Here is a 14,978-nt window from a genome sequence, read left to right as displayed (position 1 = left end):
CTCCGCGGTTTGTGTTGCCGCGCCCACCCCCAGCTGCGGCACGGCTAATAAACAAGTTCGAGCGGCTTTCCAGGTTTCTTGCTCTTGTTGAGCTTTTTGCAGAGCCTGGACAACTCTGCCCCACGATTTTAGGGCTTTCCCTGAACCCAAGGACATAGTGTCCTCCGCCAGAGCTTTTGTACAATTATCCCACACGTCCGAATGTAGGACGTCCACGGGGCTTTCAATAGCCCCAAGCTTAATCAATCTCGTCAATGCGAGAGTTAAATCTCTAAGTTCACATTCTATACCCCATTGCGGATGCATCTCTGTTACGACCTTCGCTATGGCTTCCATCGTCCACGCGGGTCCGGGAGCGTCCTCCCCACTGCGGTCAGACCTGCTGCCGCAGTCGCCGTCCTCGTTCCAGGAGAATCCCCGTTCGCCGGGCGCAAGCCGCTGTCCCGGGTTTTCGGCACCAGAATGTTGCCTTCTATATCAAGGCAGGCGACCTGGTTCTGAGGTACAGCTCGACAGCCCACTCTCCAGGGCCATTCGGGCCAATGACATACGCAGACACCAATGTGGTGGACGGTCAAAAGGCGTTTATTACTTCTTCTCATGGGGTCTTATAGTCTTAGGGGTCTCTACGTCAAAAAGGGTTTTGTCCATCTTACCTATGTTTAGTAGGGAATGGAAAAGTACTGGGTAAGGAGTGGAAAGTTACTGGCTTCAGTGGGGCAACATCCCTACTGTTAGTGGGGCCACATTCCTATGTTAATTTCTTATCTATGAGTAACAGAGGGTCTTATCTACGGGGAACAGAGGGTCCTGGCTTTCCGTGACATCGCGACAATCTTCCGCAGCACCTCTTCCCTAACTACCACACTCAAGCCTTACCGATGCGGAAATGGGGGACACATGCGCCGAGAATGCAGAGCGACCGGCGTGAGTTGCCAAAGCTGCCAATCTAGCTCCCACAACACCACGGCTTGTCGGCGCCGGTCGGGAAACAGACGGAGGAGCGCAATCAGCGGCTGTGCCCAGACACAAGTTGTGGCCGTGACATCAGCGCCACCTTCTGTCTGCAACCAGCAACAGCAGGGAGCCTCGGCTTGGACATAGCAGCAGCAGTAGATGTCACATTAATGACGAGCCGGCCTGAAAGGATACCAACTGGAGTAAATGGTCCTCTCATGCTACAAGGACAAAAATGTGGAGCATTATTACTAGGAAGCTCCTCGATATCCATGCTGGGACTATTTGTATTGCCTGGAGTCATAGACGCAGACTATACGGGGGAAATACAAATCATGGCTTACACCCCTTATCCCTCGGTTAAAATAACAAAAGGACAACGCATCGCACAATTGGTACCACTACCACAGATGACATTGGGTATACCATCGTTTACTGGACAAAGATGTGATGAGAAGGGTTTTGGCTCTACTGGTATTACACTTTTGACTGTGGACTTAGAGGAGAGACCAAGACAAAAAGTTGAGATCACCCATGGACATCAGAGCATAACCCTCTATGGATTATTGGATACAGGAGCAGACATCAGCATTATATCTCCAGAGGCATGGCCACAACATTGGCCCCTGCTCCCATCAACAAACATGCTCACAGGAGTAGGAGGACTTACCTTGGCAAGCAGAACACTGCCTCTGTCGGTGTGCATTGATGGGCAACAAGTGTCCATTGTGTTCTCAGTCGTTCAGTTGCCTCCTACGGTCTCCTGCCTGATAGGCAGGGACATTTTAACACAGCTGGGGGTGGTGTTGACCAATCACCACCCTTTGGGGTAATTGCCATTGCTTGGACTTTCCCCATTCCACTCACCTGGAAAACAGATACACCAGTGATGGTTAAGCAACGGCCCTTGAAAGGGGAGAGTCTTATCCATGCCCATGAATTGGTGAAGGAGCAATACACGCAAGGACATTTACGACTCTCAACGAGTCCGTGGAACACTCCCATTTTTATGATTAAGAAGAAATCAGGAAAATACTGCCTGGTACATGATCTGCGAGCTGTGAATGACCAGATGGAACCGATGGGGGCCTTGCAGCCTGGTCTTCCGAATCCAGCCATGATCCCACAAGATTGGCCACTTCTAATCATCGACTTAAAGGATTGTTTTTTCACTATTGGGCTGCATCCCGATGACATGAAGAGGTTCGTCTTTACCCTACCAGCAATAAATCGTGGAGAACCAGACAAAAGATTTGAGTGGACGTCACTACCGCAGGGGATGCGCAATGCCCCTATGTTGTGTCAGCTTTATGTTACGCTGCATTATAGCCATTGCGTCAGCAGTGGCCAGCTACCGTAATATATCATTACATGGATGATATCTTGTTTGCGCAGCAACAGCCATTTTCCCCTTTGCAGGTTGACAGGATCAGAGACACTCTTGCAGTGTCTGCACTGGTTATTGCCACAGAGAAAATTCAGACCACAAAACCATGGAAGTATTTGGGATGGACTTTAATGGACCAAACAGTGGTCCCCCAAAAATTAGAACTGCGCTTGGACATTAAGACTTTGCATGATGCTCAGAAGTTGCTAGGAGACTTACAGTGGTTAAAACCCATTGTGGGAATACCAAATCATTTGTTAGAAACCCTATGACCCTTGTTAAAGGGCACTGATCCCTCTACCCCCGTGTGCCTCACAAAGGAGCACCATCTTGCCTTGCAGCAAATCAGTAACTGTGTGCAACAAGGATATGTGTCTCGTCGACAACTAGATTGCCCTATTGACCTCACTGTTTGGAATAGCCCTTGCCACTTGCTTGGCGCTCTCTCCCAATGCAAAAAGAAAACGGGGGAGATACGGGCATTGGAATGGCTGTCACCATCATTACAACATAAAAGAACAATATTCTCAAAAATCGAACAATTGGCTGCGTTGATCAAAAAAGGCCATCTCAGAGTTACTGAAGTGGACGGTCGAGAACCTGCCACCATTAGGCTACCCATGGAAAAAGAAACACTGGACTGGTATCTGGTTAATTCAGCGGACTTACAGGAAGCATTATTGACATCATCTGCAAAAGTGGAGACAAGCAAGTTAGTGCCCAGGGTCCTGCAATGGATGACAGAATGGGACTGGATCACTTGGCTGCTGAGAAGAGAGCGCCCCATAGAAGGAGCCACCACAGCCTTTACAGACGCAGGGAAAAAATTGAGACGTGCTGCTGTCACCTGGTAAGAAAAAGGACAATGGAAGCATCAACTTCTTACAGCAGACCCTGCAGACAGCCTACAAACCTTAGAGTTGTTAGCAGTAGTATGGGCAATGTCCAACCTGCATGAGCCCTTGAATGTGGTCACAGACTCTCTGTATGTCGCTGGAGTAGCCAGACGTATAGAAGGAGCAGCGATTAAGGAAGTGAATAACAAATGGCTGTATGAGTTAATGGTTCAATTAAGGAAAGCTCTCCGGGATAGAAGTGCAGTGTACTCTGTAATCCATATCAGGAGTCATAAGTGGTCCAAGGGCCTAGGAGAAGGGAATGAGCGTGCAGATAAATTGGTTACCTTACCCATTGATAACTCTTGTCCTGTTGATAAGCATACATTTGCAAGAGAAGCCCATAGTAGATATCATCAAAATGCAAAAGACTTGGCGAGGAACTTTGATCAGGGCTCATCAGAAGCTAAGGCCATTGTCAGGGCATGCCCAATATGCAGTTATCATAATGGGGGAATAGGTCTGGGCTGCGAAGTTAATCCTCAAGGTTTAGAAATGAATGAGAAATGGCAAATGGATATCATGCATGTAGCTAGATTTGGTAGGCTCAAGTATGTGCATGTTACTATAGATACATATAGCCATTACATATGGGCTACAGCAGGGAGGAGAGAAAGCAATACATGTGATCAGGCACTTATTGACCTGCTTTGCTGTCATGGGAGTCCCAAAAGGTATCAAAATGGATAATGGTCCAGCTTACACAAGTGCTAGAGTCCCAAAGTTTTTGAACCAATGGTCTGTCAAGCATGTGACAGGTATTCCGCATTTCCCCACCGGACAGGCGATAGTAGAAAGAGCAAATGGTACCCTCAAACAACATATCGACAAACACCAGGATTTAAAGGACCCACAAGCATGCCTGCTAAGGTTTTGTATGTGATCAATCATTTATGTATTTTTGGGGAGGATGATGCCCCCCCTGCAGTTAAACATGACCCGAGATCAAGTCAGGAAACTATTAAGGAAACAGAGGTCTGGGTGAAGTATAAGAACACAAGCACAGGGATACTGGGTGTGATTTTGATGCTTTTGCTTATTTTGCCTTGTATCTTTAATTGTATTCAAAATATGGTCAGCCGAATGATAGAAAGATCCTGGCAGTCCAGCCTTCTTGCCCAAGAACAAAACGGGGGAAGTGTGGGGAGTTTTGTCGAAGAGTGGCTTGAGGAAAGGGGACACAGCCTAATCAATTTGGTAAAAAAGTCTTAACTAGAGCAGAGGCCCCCTTCAAGGCTAGGGTGTCCTTGTGTATAAGAAGAATACAGAAGTTGCTGTGCTTGCTAACCACAGGAATGTGGCTAAAGGCTAGATTAGGCGAGGCTGACATGTAGCTGAATAGCCAATCCTGAGCTCAGTTTTGCAATATGTATGAGACTCATTAGACACTGTATTTAAGTTGCCGAATCAATCAATAAATTGGACCTGTGATGAACCATCTGATGTCCTGGTCTCCTTCCTTCGACACACATCCACCCCGGGGCCTCAGCCCCAGCTCCAGGGGCACTTTCCTCCCTGCCACAGATGCTGCTCAGAGCTCATTTTGCTATGCCAGCCAAAAAACCCAAACCCTGGGGCTGCCACAACCACTGCAACATCCAAATGATCTCGCCTTGAGAGCCAGTTTCATTGGCTGACTCTGTCAGTAGGAACCTCCATCAGAAATTTTGCTTCTCCAAATGTGGACACCAGCTTTACAGGCCATTTTCCAGAGTCAGTGTGGTCTGCCTGTGTTATTTCAGAGGATTCTTACATCAAGTGCATCTCTGCAGTGCCACTGACACTCAAGTAAATGCATTCCTGATGCCCCATCCAAGAAACTGCCAGGCAAGAAACAGGAGGTTTGTGTTGCTGAAAGCTCAGGCTTGGTGACACGGAGAAACTAGCTTGGACTAGGAAAGAAATACATTAGACTATGGGGATGTTAAACAATCATCTTCATTTTTTCAACAAGTTTCCCAGTGAGAAGAATCAGGGTGGAGATCAACTTGCAAAATGTCTTTTAGAAACTCCGGCAGAAAGCTTGTTTTTGGGACTGGGATTTGGGGGTGGTTCGGGGTTTTCTTGCAAGATAACATTAGATCTGACGCACTTGCTTCACATTTCCAGGTCATCCTCACAGCCAGATGAGCTGCAACAACATAAATCCCAAAGAAAATTGTTGCTGGAGACTGAGGAATATTCTTCTGTGTTGAGGCTGGAGTCCTTTGGGAATTCCCTTCCCATGTATAGAAACCTCCAGCTGCTGCTCCCAGTGCAGGGTCCCCCTGTGCTCACAGGCCTCTGCAGCCACTGCAGAATTTGCCTCTTACCATGGCCGCCGTTTCCCTGAAGCAAGGAGGTTCTCCTTCCACCATCCCGATGGTCACAATGCCAAAGGCCCAGATGTCCACCTTGGGGTTATAAGGAGATCTGGTCACAACTTCTGGGGCCATCCAGTGAGCAGTGCCCACCATGGAGTTGTGCTGGTCCTGCTCAGGGCTGAGCTGAGCGCAGAGGCCAAAATCTGCTGAGGACAGAAACAAACCCTGTCAAAGGCAGCTGCAATGAGGAAACCAAGCACCAAGATTCCCCACCTCAGTCTGAGAGTGGAAAAGCCCTCAGGGCTGTAGCCAAGCAAAGATGGAATTGGACCCTTCAAGAAACCATTGAGGAAGGGGCATGGGATGTGAGAGAGAAGAGGGGAAGGAGGCGGGAGAAGGAGCGGGGTGGGGGGGGAGGATGGGGGGGGAGGGATTGAACCGGGGGAAGAGAAGGGGGAGATGAGGAGAGGAGCAGAAACAAGAAAAGTAGCGGGGACCCCCGGCCTTCATCGAGGTGTCCACGGGGAGGGGCAGGAAGATGTGGAAGCCCCAGCCAGGAGTGTTCCCAACACGGGGGGCTCCGACTCTGGGGGTCACCCGGGATTATCCAGCGTGGATCCTCCCACGGCGGATGGAGATGGAGCGGCGCACGGAGCTCGTCCCGCACCGGGCACTGCGGGATCCGCGGGCAGCGACTCCTCCCCCCGGGCCCAGCCCCCACCCTTTGTCCCCCTCCCTTTGCCCAAATCCGTCCCATCGCCCCCCCAAAACCCCTCCCCATCGCCCCCCAATAAACGGCCCCGGGCCCAACTGGGAAGCTTTACTGGGAGCACTGGGAGCAGGCACTGGGCGGGGGCAGAGCGCCAGCGGGGCTGGGGGGACACGGGACCCCCCCAAAATCAGCGGAGCGGGGACGGAGCGGGGGGTCCCGGCCGGGCCCGAGCCCACGGGGAGGGGCTGCGGCCGCCGCCGGCTCAGGAGCTCTGTGGGCAGAGAAAAGGGGGTGACACCGGGCTGGGGGCCCCGGCGGGAGCGCACACGCTCCGCCACGGCGGGGACGCCACCCCCGGCACCCGCCCTGACCTTCTTGCGCAGGGAGAAGCCGAGCCCCAGCGCCAGGAAGACCAAGCCCAAGACGAAGCCCCCGATGCCCGTCAGCATCTTGCTGCGGGCGGCGTCCGGCGGCATCTCTGGGGGGTCCGCAGGGCTCAGCACCCCCAAAACCTCTCACCGACACCCCGAGCCCCTTCCAGCGCCCTTCCTGTGGCCCCCAGCCCAGCCAGGAACCACTGAAACCTCTCCCCGATCCCTTTTTGTCCTGGCCAGGAGCCACCAAAGCCCCTCCCGTCCCTCTCAGCATCCCACAGCCCCCTCCCAGTTGCCCCCAGCGCCCCAGGGCCCCCAAAGCCTCTCGCAGTCCCTTGGCAGCCCCAGCAGGACTCAGCCAGAGCCCTCCCAGGCTATGCCCAGCACAACCGAGCTCATGGCGAGCCCCGCTTTGCCATCGCCGATCTCCTTCCAGCCCCTCGGGGCTCACTGCGATCCCTCCCAGTCACACCCAGCACCCCCAAACTCCCTCCCAGTGCCCACCAGGAGCCCCCAAACCCATCCCACCCTCCCCAGTATCCCCCAACCCCTTCCCAGCCCTTGCCCAGCCCCCAGCCCCTCTCCCAATTCCAGCCCGGCTCTCTCCAGCTCCCTCCCAGTGGCTCCCAGCACAGCCCAGCGGCTCTGCCAGCGCCCCCAGGGGCTCCCCCGTACCCCAGTGCCGCCTCAGGGGCTGCTCCAGGCTGACGTGCTCCACCTGGCAGCTGTAGCTGAGCCCGCGCCGGGGCGGCGTTTCCAGCAGCACCAGCAGCTGGTAGGTCCAGTCCCCGTTGGGGACCACGTCGGTGGCCACCACGTGCTCCGAGAGCTCCTGCTGGCCCTGGAACCACCTCACCTGGATGGCAGCAGGGTAGAAATCCATCACGGAGCAGAGCAGGCGGCCGGGGCCGGGCTGGGAGCTCGAGGGGGGCACCAGCGAGATGGACACGCTGGGGGGCACTGGGAGAGAGGGTGGAGGTCTGGGAGTGAAGCGGGAATGAACTGGGAAAAGAATGGAAATGGACTGGGAGGGACTGGGGAGGAATTGGAGACGGGCTTGGAGGGACCCCGGTGGCGCTGGGCGGAACTGGGAATGAGGTGCCCGGCACTGGGAAGGTGAGCGCAGAGCGGGGCACTCGGCACTGCAGGTCTGCCTGGCAACAGATGAGTCATCAAAGGGTCGCGTTCTGATTTTATGAGAAGCGTCAGATTTACGCGTGTCTGAAATGGACGCGCGGGGGGCACTGAGAGGGACTGGGATGGACTGGGGGAACCATGGTGGTCAGTGGCAGGGACAGGAGGCCCCGGGGATGGGCACAAGGAGGGCTGAGGGTTCTGGGCTGATTCCCAGCGAGGTTTTGAGGGGCTCCAGGGTCATTGGCCAGGCAGGGCCGGAGGGGACACGCTCTGCCCCGCGCTCACCTCGGCGCTCGGCGCTGAACGGGCGAACCCCCTCGTAGTTGTACGGACAGACCATGTCCACCACAGACCGTGCGTACGCCAGTGTGGCCGGGGTTCCAGTCACTGGCCCACCCTTCCCCATAGCGGGTGAACCCCACGTAGTACCCCACGTCGCTGACGAACATCACGAACTGCTCCCGGTTGTAGATGTACCTCTGCACAAACGTCATCTTCTGCGTGCTGTTAGTGAAGTGACACTCTGACACTGCCCAGAACTGGAACATCCCTGTGAGAGCCGGACACAGCTCAGGGTGTGCCCACCCAGCACCCCCCAGCAGCACCCCCAGAGCTCCGGAGGCCACCGGATCCCCACTCCGCCCCTCCTGTGCCCCACGGCCGCTATGGGACCCTCCTGCCCGCGCTGCCGCTTCCTCTTTGCCATCTTTCCCCCGTTTCCCCTTCCACATCCTCTCCCCTCCCACCTCTGGCTGCTCCCCAAATCACTTTTGGGGTCCATTTCCCCATTCTGCCAAAAATCCCCCAATCCCCAGCACCCTCCCACCCAATTTTGGGGGCCCCCCTTCCCTTTTCCCCCTTCTCCCCCCTGTCCCAGCGCTTCCCACTCCCCGCTCACTCAAGAGCTCCCCGCCCACAGCCGGGGGGGCTCCCAGCACCACCAGTGCCACCAGTAGGGCCCCAGCTGCCGCCCCTCGCCCCATGGCCGGGGCCGGGCAGGGAGCAGCAGCCCCAAAGCAGCCGCGCTGCGCTGGGAGCGCCAGTCTGGAGCAGGGCGGGCTCAGCAGCACCGCAGCTCCTGCCAAATGGCTCCTGCAATCTGCCATCAGGAACCTGGCCTGATGAGTTTCGTGGGCAAGGAACAATGGTGGCATTGGTGTTCGGGTGCCTGTGGTGCTGAGTGCCTGGCCATCTGCTGGGGTTCTGAAATCCAGGTCACCCCTGCCCCATCCCTCACTTCCCCCACTGCCCACCGGTGACTCCCTGCAGCAGCACGTGGGATCCTGAACGCGGCTCTGGGAGACACACAGACATTGCTGAGGGGCAAAGATGGGGAGGCTGGACAGCTGGAGAACTGACCCTGAGGGTTGGGGTGCACAGGACACGGGGTACCACGCAGGGTTAGGGCACAGGTGCCACCCTCATGGTGGGACAGCCCCAGAGCCCTCCCAGCAGCTGCAGGCAGTTACCCCGATTGGAAGGCAGAGATGAGGTTTGGAGGCCAGAGTTACAGGTAGGAGTTGAACAGCCTTTTAGGGGTTTTATTAGGTTTTTTTTCAGGATTTTTAAAGGATATTTTAGGGGGCTTTTTGCAGGAGATTTTTAGGAATTCTCTGGGAATGTTTAGGAACATTTAGAGCTTTTTCAGGACTTTTAAAAGAAGTTTTTAGGGCGTTTTAAGGGCTGTCTTACTACTAATTGGAATTGTTAGGGGTGTTTTGGGATATTTTGGGGGGGTTTTTTTAGGACTACGTAAAAGGTTTTAGGGCTTTTTGAAGAGTATTGAGGGTATATGGAGAACTTTTTTTAGGACTAGGTTATTTCTAGGGTTTTTGGGGGAATTTTATAGGCTTTTTTAGGGTCTTACAGGGAATTTTCAAGATTTTAGGGGTATTCTCAGAGGTCTTTAAAAAATATCTAAGTAGTCCCAAAAGGTTCTTTGGGGATTTTTAGAGGTGTTTTAGGGGCTTTTTAAAAGTAGGGTATTTTTAGTGTATTCTGAGGCTATTTTTTGTTTTTGTGGGGTGTTTAGGACACTTTGAAAACTGTGCCTTTTTTAGGGAATTGAGAGGGTTTTTTAGGGTCTTTTCAGGGCATGACAGAGGCTGAGGGGCAGCTTGAGTGGTACTGTGGGGGCTGGAGGGTGGCAGAGGCTGGGAGCTGAGGGAGGAGCAGGGAGAGGGGACAGTGGGTGACACACAGAGATGCTGAGGGTGGCAGGGGCAGCTGGAGGGTGACACTGAGAAGCTGGGGGCTGAGGGGCAAAGAGAGGGATTAAGGGTGACACACAGGAGCTGAGGGGCAGCTGAGAGGGGCCTTGAGGGGCACAGGGGGGGCTCGAGGGTGACAGACAGAGCCTGAGGGTTGAGGGCGGGTTTGAGGGGTCAAGGGAGAAGGCTTGAGAGCTGCACAGGGCACTGAAGATCAGGGCTACAGGGAACAGCTTAGGAGGCAAGTTAGGGTACAGGTGCACCAGCCCTCAGCCCAGCCCTCACCTCAGCCTAAGCAGCCCCCCTAACAACAGCACAGCCTTTTCCTCAACAGCAGCACAACACAGCAACCCTGACAGCAAGACCAGAGTGGAACCCACCCGGTGGGACAGGACAGCAACCCTCACACCAGGACAATGACAGAACTCTCAGAGGAAAAGATCCACGGCAAAAACGTAGGCAAGGCATCTGAGGGTTAGAGAGATAGGTGGGGTGTCACAGACATCTTTTCATAAAAATCCTTTCTTTAGGATTTTTCTCCCTTCTGAGAAGCTGTGGCCTCAGCAACAAAGTGTAAACAATAGTTATCTGCCGCTGTGGAATGCAACAGATGCATCCGTGATTGGTCTCCTGTGGATGTTTGGATTTACTGACCACTCACAGCAGAGCTGCTCTTGCTTTCTGCCGGGACACAGACCTTTGTTATTCATTATTTTCTATTCTTAGCTTAGCTAGCCTTCTGAGAACTTTTCCTTCTATTATTTGTAGTATAGTAATTATGTAATATATATCATAAAATAATAAATCAAGCCTTCTGAACATGAGGTCAACATTCTCGTCTCTCTTTACACCCTGAAGACCCTTGTGACCACTGTGACAATTGGTGAACCCCGAGTGAGTGAGGAGGACAAAACCATCAATTGGTGATCCCTCGTCTGAAGAGCAAATTACTTGGAGAGACCCCCAGAGGAACAATTGCTGCACTGGGTAAACCCTGAATGTGTGGCATTGATGGTTGCTTCACAAGTGACCAGAGAAGTGGATTCTAGCCAAGAGCTGAAGAACTGAAGATCCTGATTTGGAGTTCACAGCAAGGCTGACCACAAAGAGAACCTTCTGAAAAGCCTCCAGGAAGATGTTCGGAAAGCACAGTAGCGCAATGGAGCTGGCCAGAGCATGCTGGACTCTTTCAAAAGGTACTGTTGGCTTTTCCCTTCCTGAAAATGCGGCCCTTCGTAGTTTGTGGCTGCTGATGTGGAGGGCTTCCCCCATAGAGGAGGAGGTTTGGTTCTCCCCTTCAGAGGAGAAGCTTATTGTCCTCTGTCAAAAATGGAGTGAAGAGGACGGACTTTGCCTGTTGGAGACAGATTTCTGTGAGTTTTTTTGATGGGCAAAGCTTTTTGGGTTCTTTACGGATGTGCTCTGTGCCCTTGATGCTTTCGTATGGGAGTGCATGGACTCCATTTTCCAATTCGTTTTGGACCGTGGGTTTGGATACCCCCAGATTTATCCAGCATTTAGGATGTTCTTTCCAGTGCTGTTTTTCCCTGGATTGCCAACGGCAACGGGCTCGTCCCATTTCCTCTGACTCCAACGGGAGAAGATCCTGTGGAGGGGGATGATCTGTTGCTTCCCAGCCGCCCTGCATCCCGGCAGTGGGAGGGAAGTTTCGCCAGGAGCCGAAGATTTTTTTACTGTGTCTTCGGAGTATGCTCAGATGCAGCCATCCCTTCCCCCTCCTTCTCTCTCTCCGGGGGGATGGGAGTGGGCTGCACCGCCCCTTACAGCCCTGGCCGGCCTCCTGGTCCCTGCCCCGCTCAGAGATGGGGGCAGCACCGGTCTCCGAGGTCCCGCCTGCCAGGCCTGCAGGGCCTCCTCCTGGACCCGCCCCGCGGCCGCCTCCCCGGGTGGTCCTGCCCGTGGCTTCACCGGCTTCCCCGCCTGCGCCTGAGAGCTCAGAAACACGGCTCCCTGCGGCTGCGTCGCTGTTGGTAGGAGACGCCCTTGGCAACAACAGCGACTCGGCACCGCCCCCCCGGCTGTCCTGCTGCGTCCACCAGCCCCCTCTCCGGCCCCGCCGCCTCAAACCGAGCCGGTGCCTGTTCAGGATGATGCTGAAGACGGCGCCGAACCCACGGGACCCTCAGAGCAGACCGCAGCTGCTCCTGCACCCAGTGTGGCTTCTCCCCCGAGTTTTTCGGGCTGTCCCGGGGCTCCCCTGCGGGGGAAGCTGAGACAGGGGAAGAGGGCGCAGTGGGAAGCAATCATGGCTTGTTTGCTGTGGAGAAAAAACATTCCTAGACACGAGATGAGGGTTCTTGGGGCTTCTTCTATTTCCCTGCTTCTGGCATGCCTTGGTGATTTTGGGGAAAAGAAGCGTTTGGTCACCATTCCATTGGCAGCGTGGGGCCAGGCTGTGGGAAGGCAGAGCCCGCCTGCCATGTTGGGCCTGGGCTGTTGGGCTCGGGTCCCTGGGCCAGGGCCACCTCCCGGCCTCCTGATGGGTTTGGTGGTTTTGCTTCTCCCTATCGGTCTTGGCCCGCCTTTCTGCGGGCCAGATCTGGGGTTCCTGATCCCTCCACATGGGCCAGGGCTCCCCAGGGACTTTCTTTGGCTGCTCTGCTGCTGCTGCTCTTTTTAAACACCAAAAAAAAAAAAAAAAAAAAAAAAAAAAAAAAAAAAAAAAAAAAAAGCATTGAAATAGCTGGCAGCAGCTCTGTAGCATTGAAGGGCCAAAAATTAGCTTCAGCCCAAAGTTATTCAATAAAGGGCTGTGGCAGGACATTCCAGAAGTTGTCTCAAATTGTTTGAAATTGTTTGATGACTGTCAATGGCTTTTGATAACTATTGATGGACTTTTCTGCAGCAAGCCTGTTTCAGGACCAAAAGGGACTTTCAGAGATGGCAAAGAGGAACATCTTCAGTCCATGGACTTTTTCCTGAAACTCAGCTGTTTGGGCTTGAACTTTCTTTGCATTGGTTTTGCATTTTCTTATACTGTAAAATTGTTTTGGTGATTTGATAGAATTGTATGTTCTACAGGTGAAGAAATTCCCTGTTCATTCCACACCAGCACTTGAGTGAACTTTTGATTGGCAACAGATAACCACAATAATTTTCTCTGCACAGCAGAGAAAATTACGAACACTTTTTCTTTTTAATTAAACTAAATTTAAAAACTGACATGTCACAGACCTCTTTTCATTAAAATCCTTTCGTTAGGATTTTTCCTGCTGAAGCTCAGAAGTTTCAGCAACAAATGTAAACAATGGTTATCTGCTGCTGTGGAATGCAACAGGTGGATCCGTGATTGGTCTCTGGTCTATGTTTGGATTTACTGACCACTCACGGCAGAGCTGTTCTTGCTTTCTGCCGGGACACAGCTCCTTTGTTATTCATTCCTTTTCTATTCTTAGCTTAGCTAGCCTCCTGAGAACTCTCTTTCTATTCTTTTTAGTATAGTCATAATGTAATATATATCATAAAATAATAAATCAAGCCTTCTGAACATGAGGTCAACATTCTTGCCTCTGTCTTCATCCTGCAACCCTTGTGACCACTGTCACACACCATTTCTCCCATACAAGCACTGAGCAAAGAAGCTGGGTTCCCAATGTTAGTTACTGCAATTTCTACATCATCCTGTTCCCCCATTATGGATTGGTATTTCAGGAATCTCTGTGGGGAGAGCCAATGTCCCTCCTTTACTTCCAGCACTGCAGACACTGTGTGGGACACCAGCACTGTCATCTTCTGGCCCAGGCTGAACTTGTGTGCTTCCTGGATGTTCACTGCCACTGCCACAACAGCTCTGGGGCATCCTGGCCACCCCTTAGCCACTGCATCCAGCTGCTTAGAGAGGTAGGGTGTCGCAATACTACACAAAATGAACAACACTTACACCCTGAGATGTCCAAGGCAAAAAAGGCACATTTTTTTCTGGACCTCGATATTTAAAAAATTCCAAAAGCATCCATGGATTGGAGGATGAAATTGCCCCCTCTCCAAATACACTGGTCAAACCAACAGTCTATCAATTCTCTCCTCCTCCAGAAAGGACTGCAAAACAATCATTATTTACATGAAAAGTGTGTAAGAAACTCCATTACAAAAATGTAAACATCAGAAGGCTTAGAAGAACCTTCAAAGAACAGGGCGACATCTCACCCTTTTTCCATTAGAAAAGGAAAAAAAGAAATATGAACAATGTTAAAAGGAAAAATGAACAATGTTCAGTGTCCACTCATGGAGGAATCATCGGAGTGATCACTCACACCATCTGTATCTGAGTCATCACTCAACGATTCATCCACTTGATGACTTTCAGTTTGGTCACAGTTTCCATTTTGCCTGTGTGCTGGATTCTGTCTCTGCAGTCGCAGGTCAGGACGAACACACTTCAAAGGTACCCAGCGTAGCCCAGTATCTGTGGATACACAAGCATACCCACGCCCCGAAGTGATAAGGTCATAGAGACCTTCCCACTGTTTGGTGACTAAATTCCACATCTGAACCTTTGCTTGAGGCTGATGTGTCTCGTCCAGAGCCTGCAACGAAAGGTGATGATTCAAAATGACAGGATTTTTTGAGTTCTGTGGCACAGTAAGATGACTGATGGTGTACAAAGCTTTTGCCAACTGACTGTGTGGGGTTTTACCCTACATTCCCCATTTTTGTTTCTGAAGAACCCGCTTCAGAGTACCACAAGCATCTTCTACAATAGCCTGACCAGTCGGAGCATGAGGGATACCAAACCTGTGTGACACACCCCACAACTGCAGGAACTGCCACATCTTCTGTGATGCATAAGCAGGACCACTGTCTCCTTTCCACAAATCATACAGAGGAGACAGTTGTGTGTTAGTCAGTTCCAAGTACAGACGTAACCAAGTGATGACCCCTACCAATTTCTGGGCATCATTCAGTGTCTTCACCAAATGTACAAATTGCACCTCCTGGTGTCGGATTGTCTATTCCAGAATTTTGACCCCCAAATACTTCC

The 14,978-nt window shown here is 52.3% G+C and overlaps 1 pseudogene; it reads right to left on the bottom strand.

Annotated features, from left to right (window-relative positions):
- Positions 1-5,356: 5,356 nt before the first annotated feature.
- On the bottom strand, positions 5,357-8,749 carry LOC134432679 (class II histocompatibility antigen, B-L beta chain-like; annotated as a pseudogene).
- Between the last annotated feature and the right edge of the window lie 6,229 nt (positions 8,750-14,978).

Source organism: Melospiza melodia (genome assembly GCF_035770615.1).
Source record: "Melospiza melodia melodia isolate bMelMel2 chromosome 7 unlocalized genomic scaffold, bMelMel2.pri SUPER_7_unloc_1, whole genome shotgun sequence".
NCBI classification, from domain to species: Eukaryota; Metazoa; Chordata; class Aves; order Passeriformes; family Passerellidae; genus Melospiza; species Melospiza melodia.
Note: the sequence above shows the minus strand (reverse complement) of the source record. Positions and strands in the feature narration are given on the sequence as shown.